This window comes from Dreissena polymorpha, chromosome 1, assembly GCF_020536995.1.
Source record: "Dreissena polymorpha isolate Duluth1 chromosome 1, UMN_Dpol_1.0, whole genome shotgun sequence".
Lineage (NCBI taxonomy): Eukaryota > Metazoa > Mollusca > Bivalvia > Myida > Dreissenidae > Dreissena > Dreissena polymorpha.
Genome location: NC_068355.1, coordinates 28,887,134 through 28,902,634, shown reverse-complemented (window position 1 = coordinate 28,902,634; position 15,501 = coordinate 28,887,134). Strand labels below are relative to the sequence as shown.

Genomic DNA, 15,501 nt, shown 5'->3' with positions numbered 1-15,501 from the left:
TCTTCACATGGGTTGACATTTATTTTATACTTTGTAAAACCATCCGCGTGTTGTTACAAAATATAACGATGACACAAGAAATCAAAAATTTAAAATCGTTTCGCGTATGAGACGCTTTATAATTTTATCAATTTCTAACGATGATTTTTAGTAAACGAAAGTGTATTTTCAGTAAAAGTCTGCGGCATTAGTGTTATTTCGCACACTGATGTATATTGTTCATTTATTTCTTAAATCTGTGACAAAAAGTTGAAACATTCTCATTTTAATAGAGTGTGAACAAGTCCCTTTAACATTGACAGCAAATGTTTTGTTTTGGAAGTTAAATTAATACTGGCTAAATTTGCAGGTGTGTTATTGTTTTAAATTGAGATGGTATGGCATTAAAGGTTTAATACTTACTTTGTTTATATGTCAGATTGTAATATTATTAAAGATATGTGTAAGTTTGAGCTATTTTTGTCAAAACTTACATGTAACATGAATAAAAAAAGTCATTTACATCTGTTAAACTTTTAAGTAATGTTTAAATTTCTATTTATTATTTAACAGTCACTTCTGTTGAGATAAGACTAAACAATTGACAAAATCCTCTTAAGATAAGCTGTTATTTACTTTGTGTGTTGTAATTTGGACAATAATAAATTAAATTCAATAAAAGTATAATTCTTCTTTGGTAAGACATATTTTCTGATTTAAAAAATATTTTGTAAAAAGTAAGATTTTTATGTTTCATATGTCGGGTAAATATACTACAATCCTGCTAAAAAAATGAAATTCTATCTAATTATGTGAGTTAAACAATATTATTTTTTTCATAAAATCATGCATGTCAGTCATTTTTTGTAATTTAATACCGTGTTTAAATTTAATTATGGATATTTGTTATTAAAGAAGTTTGTGTTTTAGGTGAACAGATACTTCATGAATTATATGAATCACCAGGGAAAGGACCCGACTACTTGCACAGATGCATCCTGGCGGGTGAAAGAAGGGATGATCACTTTGGCAACAGATTGTTCAACTGCTTGTAAGAACTTATGTTTTGCATATAGTGACTGTTATAATTCTTACTCCTTTAAATGATTCTTTGTAACTTTGGTTTTACTAAAACATATGCATCGGAACACTACAAAAGTAAAAAAAAAAAAAGTTTAAATGTTAAGTTAATTTTATTGACAAGTTTAAATTAAGAATTCCGATGTGAAGGGAATCCATTTGAGATAAGGATTTCATAACATATCTTAATGATTAAAGAAACTTGTACATGCTAAAGTTTGGTGTATCCTGATGATTACCAGCCATAAGAGTTTCAACCATGACTGTCAGTTTTGTGTTATTCCAAATTATTTTAAGATACATTAGTAGGATTACATTTTTGATTTTTTTGCACTGGTACTTTTTTATGTTCAATTTTTATTTACAGAAATGTTGATGTGGACTCAGTCAAAGAATTTGCTGTAACTGTGTATGTCTCTTCACTATGTGGACATAAAGTGCTACAGCTTGTTGGAGATTAAGATCACCATGTACTGTTTTAATGGAGAACATCTGTGAATATTAATTCTAACAATGGAAATTCAAACCTGAATTATTATAATTAGAAAACATTTTCATGTACATGCTTGAATTTTATTTGAAGTGTAGAACTAAAATAATTTAGAATTATTTTTAAACACAAACACAGTTTTATTATAGAAATAATTGTATAAACTTAAGAGAAATCAGTGTTTAAGTGATGCATTTAATTTAGTGTTTGACCTATTTAACACCTTAACTATGTTTTTTATGTTGAATGTAATGGTGATCAAAAAAACCATAAGCTGACATCCAAAGGGTTTTAACCTTAAAGGGAATTGTTCACAGATTCAGGCATTTTTTAAAAGTATGTCAGTAGAAGCCTTAAATTGCTAGATTTTAACCTCAAAATAGAATTTTAGAAGAGATAAAAACACCAGAAAAATATTAGTATCCATGGGGGTCCTTAAATTATTTAACCTATAACACTCGGCCATCTTGAATTTTATATTTAAGCATTCATTTTATACTTGATATATGTGACCCATGTGAAATAACAAAATTTAACAGAAAAAACAGAATCAATAAAAATTATCCAATCATCACCCTGTTTAATTGTATCCATTACACATGATGATTACTCATAAAAAAGCTGTATTTTCAGTTTGAGTCTACATCATTAGTGGCATTATCTCCCTGATTTACAGTACATGTATTCTTTTTTATTTTGTATCTGTTCCTTAAATTTGGAAAATGGTCAGTTTCACTATCTGTGCACAATTCCTTTTGATCTTTATTCGTAGTTTTGTGATCAATGGAATGCCTAATACCATTTCAATCAGGGTTTTTTTTGGCCCGATTTTATAGCCGAAATTCGGCTATGTTCCCAATCCCAAAAAGTATACTTTTTTCCCAAAATGTGGCAAAAAATTCCCAATTTCCTAAAAAAAAAAAAAAAAAAAATTTTTTTTTTTTTTTTTTTTTTAAGAAGTCTTATGTGTATTTTATCTCAATTTCAATTCAATTACATCTAAAAAAGTATTATATGATTTTGTTCTTTTAATTTGAATGATTATAAAGAGTTATATCAAATTTAGTATTTCCCTAATCAGTGGACTTTTCATGTGGAAAAAAAGGCTAATGAATTTATTTTCCCAATTTCATGAAAATGCCGATACAATTCCCAATTCCAAAGCCATGGGCTATCTTCCCAAAAAGTGGAAAAAAAACCCTGTCAATAGTAAATGAGATTACGGGTAAGTACTTGTTAAACAATAAGGCTGTAAAACGTGCAAAGCCCTTCTTTATTGTATAACAAATTGTGAAAAGCAATTCTGAGATTTTTATGTTTTCTAACATTTAATTACTTTTTTGAGTTATAATGCCCTACTTATTATAAGTAAATGTAATTTGTGTAAGATTAAAATGCATTGACCTGTTCAAAAAAAATAATAACATATGAAAATATACAACTTTGTGTTGTGTAGTACATTTGCTTCCATGGCAACCAATTTATTTAAATGATACCATTGTTATTTTTCTACATTTTGAACACCAAATTAACTCAAAATAGTCACATGGATGTACTTTTCAATTATGTCATAAATTATAAAACAATATAAATACACTAGTCATAATTAAAGAGATTGTTGTTTTTTAAACTGAATTTAGTAGGTTTTTTTTCTGAAAATAATAACCATTTCCAAAAATATTTCAGTTGGATGTTGGTAAAGCAATCTATGCATGTTAACTAAAGGTCTATTTTTATAGGGAACAAAACATATATTTACCTTCTTTAAGATACTTGCAGACCAGTTGGCAAAAAAAGTTGATCTGAATCAAACACATCGTTCATCGAACATTGAAAATTATCACTGAAAATCAAAAAAGTTTGTTTCCGCTTGGATATCAACTAATAACTAAAAATCTATTATTGTTGTTCATTTGAAACATGATTTTGAAGCCTTTATAAATATGGTAAAAAGATGTTTAGTTGTGATATCATAATTTGGATTATTATCATTAGCTGTCTGGCATGTATGTACTAGTTCTACCCAGGAAACAGACTCAAGAGATGTCCACAGTTGAGTAAAAGCCAGATAATGTTTTGGTATCTTCTATGTATCCAGATCCAAACATTTAATACTTCCCAAACAATACAATTCTGTAAATGAAAATATAAAAAATTACCTTATTTACAAAGGGAAAACCTTTGTTCTGCTTCTCCTGACTCCTGTTTTGGACATTCCATTTACAATAATTCAGTGACGCATCAAACAGAATCAAAGATAACCTTCCAGTAAATTCAATCCTAGAAGGAAACTCATTGATTTTGTTACACTCTGTTAAGTCGTTAGTGCCAAAAGTGGTTGATCCAATAAACATGCCAGTGTCTTGCATCATCCATGACCATGTACTGTATTCCAATTTCCAGTTTGCTTCATACATTCCAGTTTGACATAGATCTAACTAAACTTTCATATACAATTTACTTCTGTAACAATCCTCTCTTCTGTATTTACACAATGCTTATCCCGTAGTACAAAGCATGGCCAGAGGTAATTTAAAACAAAAATCCATTCAACTTTGTTTATCGACCTTGTTTTTTCGTCGCGATTTGGCAAACAAGGGAAACAACTGTGCTCTCTATAATAAATTTATTACAATTTACCGATTTTGTCAGTTTCAAGAGAAAAGTCACGCTTCTTTTGTCGAAAATGCGCTTAAAATCGTTTTTTTATTATTTTGGAAAATTTGTGAAGACGTGAAATAGCTAAGGCGGCCATATTTGCGAACGCTACGACAGCCTAGACCATGCGTAACTTTAACGTTGGAACTTACGAATTCGTAGCAGGTGGTTGCGTAAGTATTTTTTTGTGAAACGCTTGAATTTTCTTACGAACTTCGTAAGTATACTTACGTAAGAAACCGTGAGTACGAACGTTTATGAAACGGGGCCAATATGCAGTTTTATATGTTGTATTTATCTAGTTTTACAAATGATAATTAAAACATATACTTGCATATATAATAGCATCATTTAAATTGATTTTTCTTCAAAACTGGATTTTTTATTAATAAAAAAAAAATCCTCATGAAATGAAACTGTGTCCATGCCGCGCATGGACACGGTTTAAAAATACACTTTAAATGATAAAAATTCAATCACTGTTAATGAAAAAGTCATGGAAAATTTCTTTAAGGTTAAATTATAGATAATATATTACACAAATATATGTAGATCATGAAATGACTAGTTTTGTTTGAGAAAATCACCAAAATGATGTCCATTCCCAGTTTGATGTCTTATTCCCAATTCACATAATACAGTGTTTTAACATCATCTAATAAATAATACAGTGTTTTTATTCAGTATTCATATTCTTACAAGACTGTGCGATTGCGCAGGCCTGGCTGAAGCTACGTTGGGATCATATTGCATAAGATCAATTTTTGCATGACCCGTGTACAAATCTCATTGCGTCTTATAAATAGAACATCTAAGCACAATACTTGCCGATAGAAAAGTGTGGTTAGATAATTAAACGATTTTCCTTCTACATGTATCATGGGCACTCTACTATTAGGTAGTTCTGTCTCACAATACAAGACAAATGGCATTTACCGATAGGTTTTCATCAATTTCTTTCCCTAAAATTCGTGTTATATAATATATTGAAAACAATACTGTGTTATCAACAGAGAGTAGTCTGCATTTGCTAATTTTGCCTTGACCAAAAGCATGTAGATATTCTGACAACATGACTTCGTCAGCATCAAATCGCATCGCAGCAATTAGCAAATTTAAGGCTTTACCAGCATGATTTTGTAAAATTATAATGTGTGACGACGTCTCAATAACGTCTCTTTCACCATGAGGAAACGTGTGCATACGTCCGAGTGATGTCTCATTGAACGATTTCCTTATAAACGTTACATCAAGTATTGACTGAATGCAAAGACGATGGTGTGCTCAAGTCTTAATCCCGACATTGTTACCATTTCACCCAAGAGACCCCTGCAACCTTAATACTTTACCTGAGGAATCCAAAATCAAACGATACTAAACCTCCAAGAACGCCAATCACAATGTGAAATTTGAAAGCTCTTAACGGAATAGTTCTTAAGATATTGACTGGAAACCAATGTCGACCAAAGAATGACCGCGAACTAATGGACGGATAGGCCAAAATCAATATGTGTCTCCTAGTTTCAATAGGGGAACCAATATAGTACTAATACAATGGTTCATAATATTTTTATTTGAACTCACAACACTTTTCCACAGTACAATACTATTTCCATTTAAATGAGATCACTTGTAGTTATCTACTTTAAATAGTGTGCAGGAACAGACTTGGATCAGCAAAAACACATCACTAACATAAACATGTATATCTCTTTAAGTCACATAAACTATGATATTTCCATAACAAATTCAATGTACAAGCCATATCTTTAACACAAAAAGCAACATTTTGCATGTAGAGACCCTCATAACCATACCATTTCCTAAAATTATTCCGATCCGAATTAATGAAACAAAAGATAGGTCATGCCATATTTAAGACAGAATTCCACACATAACTATTAATTTATTAAATAGACGTATATTAGTTTAGTAAATATTCCACAAAATCCTAATAAAAACTGATGGCCGAGTATAAAGTGTGTCATATTTTTAATAACTGTCTGAATGTACTTGTTATGTTGAGAGATGAACAAAAGTATTATCTAACAAGGGAGACAACTTTATTTTTCAAGCAATAACGTCCCTCTATCTTGCGTACAAAGAGAGACAATTCAATTATTGACTAGTGTTAGCATATTACATCACTCTCGCTTGATTTGCAATTGACTGATTTCCAAGTTGAATAAATTAATTTCTCTTAAGATAATGCAAAACAAAGTTAAACCAATCTTTCAATAGTTGCTTGACTTTATTTAGTGAAAGGCATTACATATACTAGTAACAAGATGTTCCTATTGTCTAAAGCATATTTGCCTCTTCAGAATGTGTTGTTCTGTATCATTAAGAAAGTTTTAAATGAGCATCTCCACAAGCAATGTTTGTTTTTATTATCTGGCATCTAAAAGATGTACACAATGAAAATTGTTTGTACAAATGAATGTTTACAGCAAAAGTCAAAATGGCAACAATAAACGCATGATTTACATTGTAAATACAACCATTTCGCTATCGCTCTATATACAAATACAAATGACAAATGTACTGACCAATGTATACAGTGATGAAGATTTCTTGGCCAAGTTAATCTCGTCTATACACAAACATATAAAGCATAATAAACCTTACAAAAACAAAAAATAATCAGATCATAACTTTGCCATTATCCCCACATCTCATATTTTCGTTTTTAAACACTCAGTTTCAAAACATGTAAAGCATTTTAAGTCACAAAAAAGTCATTTTTAAATCATGTTCAAGCAAATAATTAAATAACTGGTAGTAAATACAGAATAGACAATTTAAGGAAGATTAAATGTTTTTGTCTGAAATTAATCAATATTTTCAAGAAATAGTAAGACAATAAACAACATTATTGATAAAAACACTGACACCAATGGGCACACTGAAGAGTATCAAAGCCATAGCATAATCATTCTCCACCTGTCTGAACAATTCTTGTAACTATGACCTCTATAGTACAGGTTTAGCAAAAAAAAACATGTGTCATTACATGAAAACAATACATTTTTTTCAATTTTGTCAAAGTTACCAGCATCATAAAAACAGTTTGACAAATGTTAAATTCAACATGCATAGACATATATTTACTAGCATTATATTTTCCTTAACATTTCCAAAATAAAATTTCACAAAACAGACAAAGTACAAAGCTAATTTTGCGCTTAAAAATAATATCTTACATTATTGCTTTTATCAAGTAATCTTAATCTTATTAAATTTAAATATAGTTAATAAAAGCCTTCAACATAAAATGACTGACAACATAATAGTTCCAATAAAACATGAACTTTTGTTTTTCCTTGAACACAACTGGGATGGTCACATAAAAACATGGCTGGCCACAAGACTTTCTGGCTTTCCACTTTTTGTTGGGGTTTGTCATTATGCGATTTTTGTCTGAATCAAGTCACTAATTTTCCACCTGTCCCAAATTCAAAGATGAGACCTTCAATTGTACATGTTCACACCAGACATGGGGTATGTAGATACCTTCAATTGTACATGTTTACATCAGACATGGGGTATGTACAGACCTTTAATTGTACATGTTCACACCAGACATGTGGTATGTAGATACCTTCAATTGTACATGTTCACACCAGACATGGGGTATGTAGAGACCTTCAATTGTACATGTTCACACCAGACATGGAGTATGTAGAGACCTTCAATTGTACATGTTCACACCAGACATGAGGTATGTAGAGACCTTCAATTGTACATGTTCACATCAAACATGGGGTATGTAGAGACTTTCAATTGTACATGTTCAGACCAGACATGGAGTATGCAGAGACCTTCAATTGTACATGTTCACATCAGACATGGGGTATGTAGAGACCTTCAATTGTACATGTTCACATCAGACATTGGGTATGTAGAGACTTTCATTTGTACATGTTCACATCAGACATGGGGTATGTAGAGACTTTCATTTGTACATGTTCACACCAGACATGGAGTATGCAGAAACTAGCACATCTTAAACAGCATTTATATCTCTGAGCTTCTTCGGTATGACTGGGGTTAATATGATGACAACTGTAGCAACAGGCTGTCCTTCTGATTTGCCGGTTTGATTTCGTCAATGGACGTCTGAAATAAAGAAAGATTCATAACAGTAAATGTCAGTTTTTCATTTTATGTGTGTTACCCATGATAAACAAGAACAATAATAGCACTTTTATACATTGAGTTACATTAAAAATTAATTATAACCACTTTACTATCAACTAACTTTAAGTTTCTCCATCAATCAGGAAATATGGGATGATATTCCATAAACATACATTTTTCCTTTGGAAAAATATTTCCTTATCATTGACAACAATTTAGAAAGGGCCAACTAGCCAATAGAAAATAAAACATGTTGAAAAAGAGTTTTTCTGAGATGTCTGCTGTGAAGTAGGCAAAAAGTCACCGATGCAACCACATTTTACTTTTGACTGTAAACTTTACTACTAGACAGTCAAAAATGACCAAGTCAGACAACACTGACAACCTAGGCCTGTGGTTTATCAAAGAAATCATAGCCAGAGTTCATCATGTATCTATGGACATAAGTCCACTGGTATTTAATGAAAACTAGCATTTAAAAATTAGAACAGGTAAGAAATGATAATTATATATATAATATATATAATATTATTTATATCATTTAAAATGAGAGAAGTGTTCGTCAGAAACACTATGCCCCCTATTGCGCCGCTTTGAAATAAAATTGCTATTTATCATTTGGCAGGTATAGAAATCATCTCCCTTTCAAGCTTATTACTTCCCTTGAATTTTGTCCAATCCAACCGGGGGGGGGGGGGGGGGGGGGGGGGGGGTGGGGAGGGTCTCACAGTCAATTATGACCATGTTAGACATCACTGACAACCAAGGCCTGTGGTTTAAAAGAGATCATAGCCAGATTTGATCATGTATCTATGGACATAAGTCCACAGGTATGTAATAAACATGAAAGAAATGATAATTATATAATTAAAAAAAAACTTTGACAAATCAATCATTTGAGTTATAAATAATCAAAATAATAAATTTTACCACTCAAATGTGCAGCTTCCTTAGATACACATGCATGCCAAATATCAATTTTCTATCTTCAATATTTAAAAAATTAAGGCCAATGTTAAGGTTTTAGCACGACACCAATGCCGGATGACGAGCTGGCTATGAAAATAGCTCGGGTTTTCTCCGAAAACAGCCAAGCTAAAAATTAACCAAAACTAGAGCTTCGACACAATACTCTACCTGCTGCATTAACACTGAATATTTTGCATGTTGCCTTCACAAAAAAAACAGCGGACACCATCCTTAATGTTTAAAACGCACTAAGTGACCCCGTGACCTAGTTTTTGACCCGGCAAGGCACATGTTCAAACTTTACCTACACATCATCTAGATACAAATTCTAACCAAGTTTGGTGAAGCTCTGATGAAAACTACTTGAATAAGAGAGCGGACACCATACTTAATGTTTAAAACGCACTTAGTGATCCAGTGACCTAGTTTTTGACCCGGCATGATCCATATTCGAACTTGATCTAGACATCATCTAGATACAACATCTGACCAAGTTTGGTGAAAATCGGATGAAAACAATTTGAATTAGAGAGTGGACACTTAATACGAACCGACCGACTGACAAGCTCACTCCTATATACACCCATAAACTTCATTTGTGGGGGTATAATAAACAAGAAGGAAAGTTCACATGATTGTAAATATGTCTGATTTTATCACACAAGAAGCAATACTTTTCTAGGTCACACATGACCAAAAAAAACACAGCTGGATTGAAAGATGTATGGACACAAAAGGGTAAATCTACATGCACCCACCAATCTCTGAAAGTGAGGCCACGAAAAAGCATGCACATGACACGAAAACTCACCCAAGGTTCGCTCTGAAATGATGTTCATAGACTGAGGGTTGTGAAGCATGGGGATCTCGGAATCTGGAGACGATGACTGCCGCTGGTTCACTTGCTGTGACTGCAAATGCTCCTGGGACATACTCATTGCTCCGCTACCCAGGTTTTCTGGAATAAAAGTAAATCGTGCGTCAAACAAATTAAAGACAATACTAGCGTTTTCAAGGACAAACAAAAATAATTTAAACCCGACAAAACACTTGTCAGTGTTTCGACCTTTCATATCCACAATGCAATGTCAAAATATTTAACTAGAGCCTACATTGTGCCCACAATGTTCTAGAGTTGTAAAGCGACTTGAAAATGTGAAGGCATTAAATGCAATGAAGCTACAATAATTAGAGAGGAAACATTAGTTCATTTTGGTTTATCACCAAACTTTTTTAAACAATGTTTAAATAAAAACAAGAGCTCCGCGGTTTGAGACAGATGCCTCCCAAAACAGAGCTTTGACTCCCATCACTCAATCCTTTGATGACATATCGAATGAATACCAATTTAACACCTAATGTCACAGTGACCTTGACCTTTGAACTAGTGACCCAAATTTCAATAGACATCCTCTACTGTCTAAGACCGATGCACATGTTCAGTATCAAGCCAATTGGTCAATTTTTTTACAAGTTATTAATCGGACACGATTTTCGCACTTATAATTGCGACAGTGACCTTGACCATTAAACTAGTGACCCCAATTACAATAGGGGTCATCTACCGTCCATGGCCAATGCACATGTGAAGTATCAGGCCAATAGGTCAATTTGTTGACGAGTTATTGATCAGAAAGGATTTTCACACGTATTGTGACTGTGACCTTTGACCTAGCGACCCCATTTTCAATAGAGGCCATCTACTGTCCAAGGCAAATGCATATGTGAAGTAACAAACCAATTGGTCAATTGGTCAATTTGTTGACAAGTTATTGATCTTACATGATTTTCATAATTATTGTGACAGTGACCTTTACCTTTGAACTAGTGACCCCAATTTCAATAGAGGTCATCTACTGCCCAAGACCAATGCACATGTGAAGTATGAAGCCAATATATCAATTTGTTGATGAGTTAGTTATAGGAAATCAACTGGTCTACCAAAACACGAAGACAGACCGGCAAACATCCCGCAAAACAATATACCCCCTTTTCTTTGAAGTGGGGCATAAAATACACGAGGCGGGTTAACAAGAAAGGGTTTAAATATACTTGTTCTAGAAAAAGTGTTATTCATAAATGAAGATTTAACAAATGCAACACTTTTTTATGTTCAGTACAAAAACAGAAACTAACGTGAGGACAGTTTAAAAGTCATTTGCATGTGTTTTATTTTGAAATCACTTGAATTTACAGGGTTTACATTTACACACTGTTATTTTTTAAGGTAAAAAATAACATTAAATACATTGATATAGCGACTCATCTGAGAATAAGCCAAAGACAAGTGCAATTATGACAGCTTGTTTATTGCAATTGACATGTGCACAGGTCGGTACTGGATTAGTCTCTTTATAGGCAGGGCTCTACTTCTAATAGGGGTCTGATGCAAAGTCGGATACACACTCTTTTTAATTGCATCCTTACAAACTGACAAAAAGTATGCAGTCTTCGAAATTAGCTTTGAAAAGTTACATGCCAGTCGGGCCAGTTACTTAAGAATTTGTACATGCCCAACATATTTTTTACATGCCCAAACTTTTTTAACCAAAATTATAACAAATCACAACATTTTAACACTTACATGCTACACATAGTAAAGCAGAACATTTGTTTCAATAGTAGTGAATACAATTTCATCTAATCAGTCACTAGAATTAAGACGGTCGATCGTTACACCAGTGCTCTTGAAAAGAGCGTTCTCTGGTGTCCTCGTACCATTTCTTGACTTCTTTTTTCTCTAAATCATTGTCAATTTTCTATTTTGGAAGTGCTTTATCGGGTTTAGCCCCATCAACATACCTAAGATACTGCATAGCCTCTATGTCGACAATGACATTTGTTTACATTGACAAAAACGGAAGCGTATTACTTGATTGAAATGATCACTCTGAATCATCAGACGATTTATTTCATAAATATCTTACGGAGGAATCCGAGATAGCCGATGTATCACGATTGCTTCTCGATTAATGTCTAGAGAAACCGTCAATAAGAACCAAATGTGACCGAACTGCATCGGTCAAAAACAATAACGATGACGTGTGCAAGCAGGTGCATGTTGTTAAACCAATCAAATTTAATTGTTTTACAACTTACGGCAAGGTGTTTGTTCGCAAAATTGAAAAATAGATCTGCAAATATCAAGAACCGCCTTCAATAATTTACATGCCCGGCGGGCCACAAACGTGAATTTTTGTATGTGCCCGGCAGTAATTTTACTCGCCACGGGCGATCGGGCGTGTGCTAATTTCGATGACTGAGTATGGTGGAAAAAAAGTGTCAGATTGTGTGCACTGTTGTAGATAAATTTAATATTTTAAATTGATTTATGACAAACGTAATGTCCTATTGATATTCGACACACATTTGCATTTTTTAGAAACAAACAATTTACTGGCTGGCTGATGTTGAACAAAAAAATTGTAATAATTGTTTTCATATTTTTACTTCAGTGAATAATATCAAATCTATATTTAAACTATATAAATATATATAATTACCTAACTAAATCATATAATAATTAGGTTTAAAATAAACCCATACAAGCAGGTAAGCCGCTGGAAATTCTCGTATTGTGTCTTGGCTTCCTCTGCTGGCGTGAGTCATTTCGTCCCTGCAGTCTTGGATGTCATGTTGTGAAGTCATCTTCTTTACTGAAAATTATATAAAATATTTTAAGGGAAATGTTAAAAAGATATATTCCTGTTCTGTAGTCAATTTGTTTACAGTTAAACAATGGAGCAATATTTTAAAGTATTTTTCTTTCTGTAGAATTTCCGTTTACTGTCAGTGATTGAGCAATATTTAAATGAACATGTTTCTGTTGATGCCCTTTTTTAGTCATTTTGACAAATGTGTATGTGTATTTCTTTTGACCTTGAAGTCAAGGATAACCCATGAAAGTGCAAACACTTATTTCCAATGGGGTCCTTTGTTTTTGCTGAATAGACAGCAAGCAGAAGAGACAGTATTGAGATACAAGGAATCCGGGTGCGATACCCTAGCTCTTTGCGAATAGATCCCTTGGTTCTTTTACGTGCTCAGTGTATAGAACCGATACACGCAAGAATCACCTGGGTTTCATACCAGTACATCTCTAGTGGGAAACACTTGAAGCACTTCTGAAATTTCCAGTGCCCCGGCCAGGAATTGAAACGGGGACCTCTGGATTGGTAGACCAGTGTGTTACCACTTGACTACCGCACCACCCGTATAAAAATACAAAATTGTAAAAAAAAATAATTTTAAGGTAAATGTTAATACATTAACGTAGTGATGCCCTGTTCTGCAGTCATTTTGTTTACAAATACAGATGGAACAATATAATATAACTTGGTCATCGAGTTATCCATATCATTTTTCAAACATTATTAAACCACAACAACACAGTTTATGGAATAACCTAAAGTAATAAATATACAAAATTAAGAAAGAAAATTATAAAAACTGCCTTCTTTTGGGTTTTTAACTGAGATTATTACTATTATTTTGTATTAAAAGCAGTAAAAGCAATTCGCAATACCATACTGCAAATATTGGTATTCTTTGTAGTTATACATGTATGTTTGTATGTTTTTTTTATATATGTATATGTAGCCACTTTAAATGTGCTTTAGTTATGTCAGTCTGGTCAATCAAACTACTCATGAAATCTGTGAACAAGTACCTTTAAAACCATACACTTTTTTACTGCAGTGACTATCTAAGCCCATGTGACCTTGAACCTGACCATTAGGTGAGTCCAAGGGCAAGGTCACAGTCCCGTTGGAGGTTTTCATCGCAAGGCACTGGGTGGTTTTGGGAGACCCTCAACCTGGTAAGTAAAAGAGAGGAAAAGTGATTAAATCAAACAATAAATCAAAGCATAGTCAATATATCAATATGTTACAAGGACAGTTTGTAAAACATGCATGCCCCCCATATGGGCTGTCCGTTGTAGTGGCAGCTATTGTGTGAATACGATTTTTGTCACTGTGACCTTGACCTTTGACCTAGTGACCTGAAAATCAATAGGGGTCATCTGCGGGTCACGATCAATGTACCTATGAAGTGTCATGATCCTAGGCAAAAGCGTTCTTGAGTTATCCTCCGAAATCATTTTACTATTTCGGGTCACCGTGACCTTGACCTTTGACCTTGTGACCTCAAAATCAATAGGGGTAATCTGCAAGTCATGATCAATCTACCTATGAAGTTTCATGATCCTAGGCGAAAGCGTTCTTGAGTTATCATCCGAAAACCATTTTACTATTTCGGGTCACAGTGACCTTGACCTTTGACCTATTGACCTCAAAATCAATAGGGGTCATCTGCGAATCATGATCAATCTACCCATGAAGTTTCATGATCCTAGGCATATGCGTTCTTGAGTTATCATCCGGAAACCATTTTACTATTTCTGGTCACCGTGACCTTGACCTTTGACCTAGTGACCTCAAAATCAATAGGGCATGATCAATGTACCTATGAAGTTTCATGATCCTAGGCCCAAGCGTTCTTGAGTTATCGTCTGACAACCACCTGGTGGACGGACCGACCGACAGACATGAGCAAAGCAATATACCCCCTCTTCTTCGAAGGGGGGCATAAAAATATGTTTGGAAACGAATTTTTGATAATGAATGAACATTTTAAAGAAAATGATCCTTTAATTTGTGCATGAATACTTGTATAAGCTACCGTTCATATGCGTGAGTGTTGTTGATGAATTGTGTCATATACAATTATGATCATAAACAGGAATCAGCAAATATCTTCTACAACTCCATTTGTTTTATTAAAACAATCCATGTTGAGTGGACAACACACCGTGGCAAAAAGGTAGCTCAAACGTGGAAGACAAATCGCTGCTTTGCGGACGTGGCTTGGTTGATAGAATACTGCTAGACACTGACCAAAATCCGTCAAAAGACAAATATATTCTGGAATATTTGTCATATTGCAAAATGATTGTTCCTTCATCAAACATTATTGATTACAAGTGATGCAAATGCTTTATGCTTTCTTTTTTATCAACAAAAATATTCACACAACTGTGGGCACAATGCCAGTTAATAACCTTGAAAAGAATATAAGTTACACAGCCTCTGAATTCCCATGTGTGGTGAGATACAAAGATATTAATTTGAACTTGTGCAAAAGTTACTTGGCCAATGATAAGTAAGGGCTTTGTCACAAGATGA

At 33.4% G+C, this 15,501-nt stretch overlaps 1 long non-coding RNA gene across 14 annotated transcripts in view; it reads right to left on the bottom strand.

The window, feature by feature from the left end:
- Nucleotides 1–5,764: 5,764 nt before the first annotated feature.
- The window catches only part of LOC127864965 (uncharacterized), a 28,408-nt gene continuing 18,671 nt past the window's right edge, over nt 5,765–15,501 (bottom strand). For 3 of the 14 annotated variants that reach the window (XR_008042381.1, XR_008042387.1, XR_008042385.1), the window contains 5 exons: nt 13,986–14,132; nt 12,863–12,972; nt 10,128–10,274; nt 7,809–8,326; nt 5,765–7,720 (listed from right to left, as the gene is read on the bottom strand). This is a non-coding gene — a long non-coding RNA (uncharacterized LOC127864965). Of the gene's footprint in view, nt 7,765–7,808; nt 8,327–10,127; nt 10,275–12,819; nt 12,973–13,985; nt 14,133–15,127; nt 15,241–15,501 lie in introns of all 14 variants that reach the window. The other 11 variants (XR_008042393.1, XR_008042384.1, XR_008042390.1 and 8 more) reach the window with 11 other exon arrangements.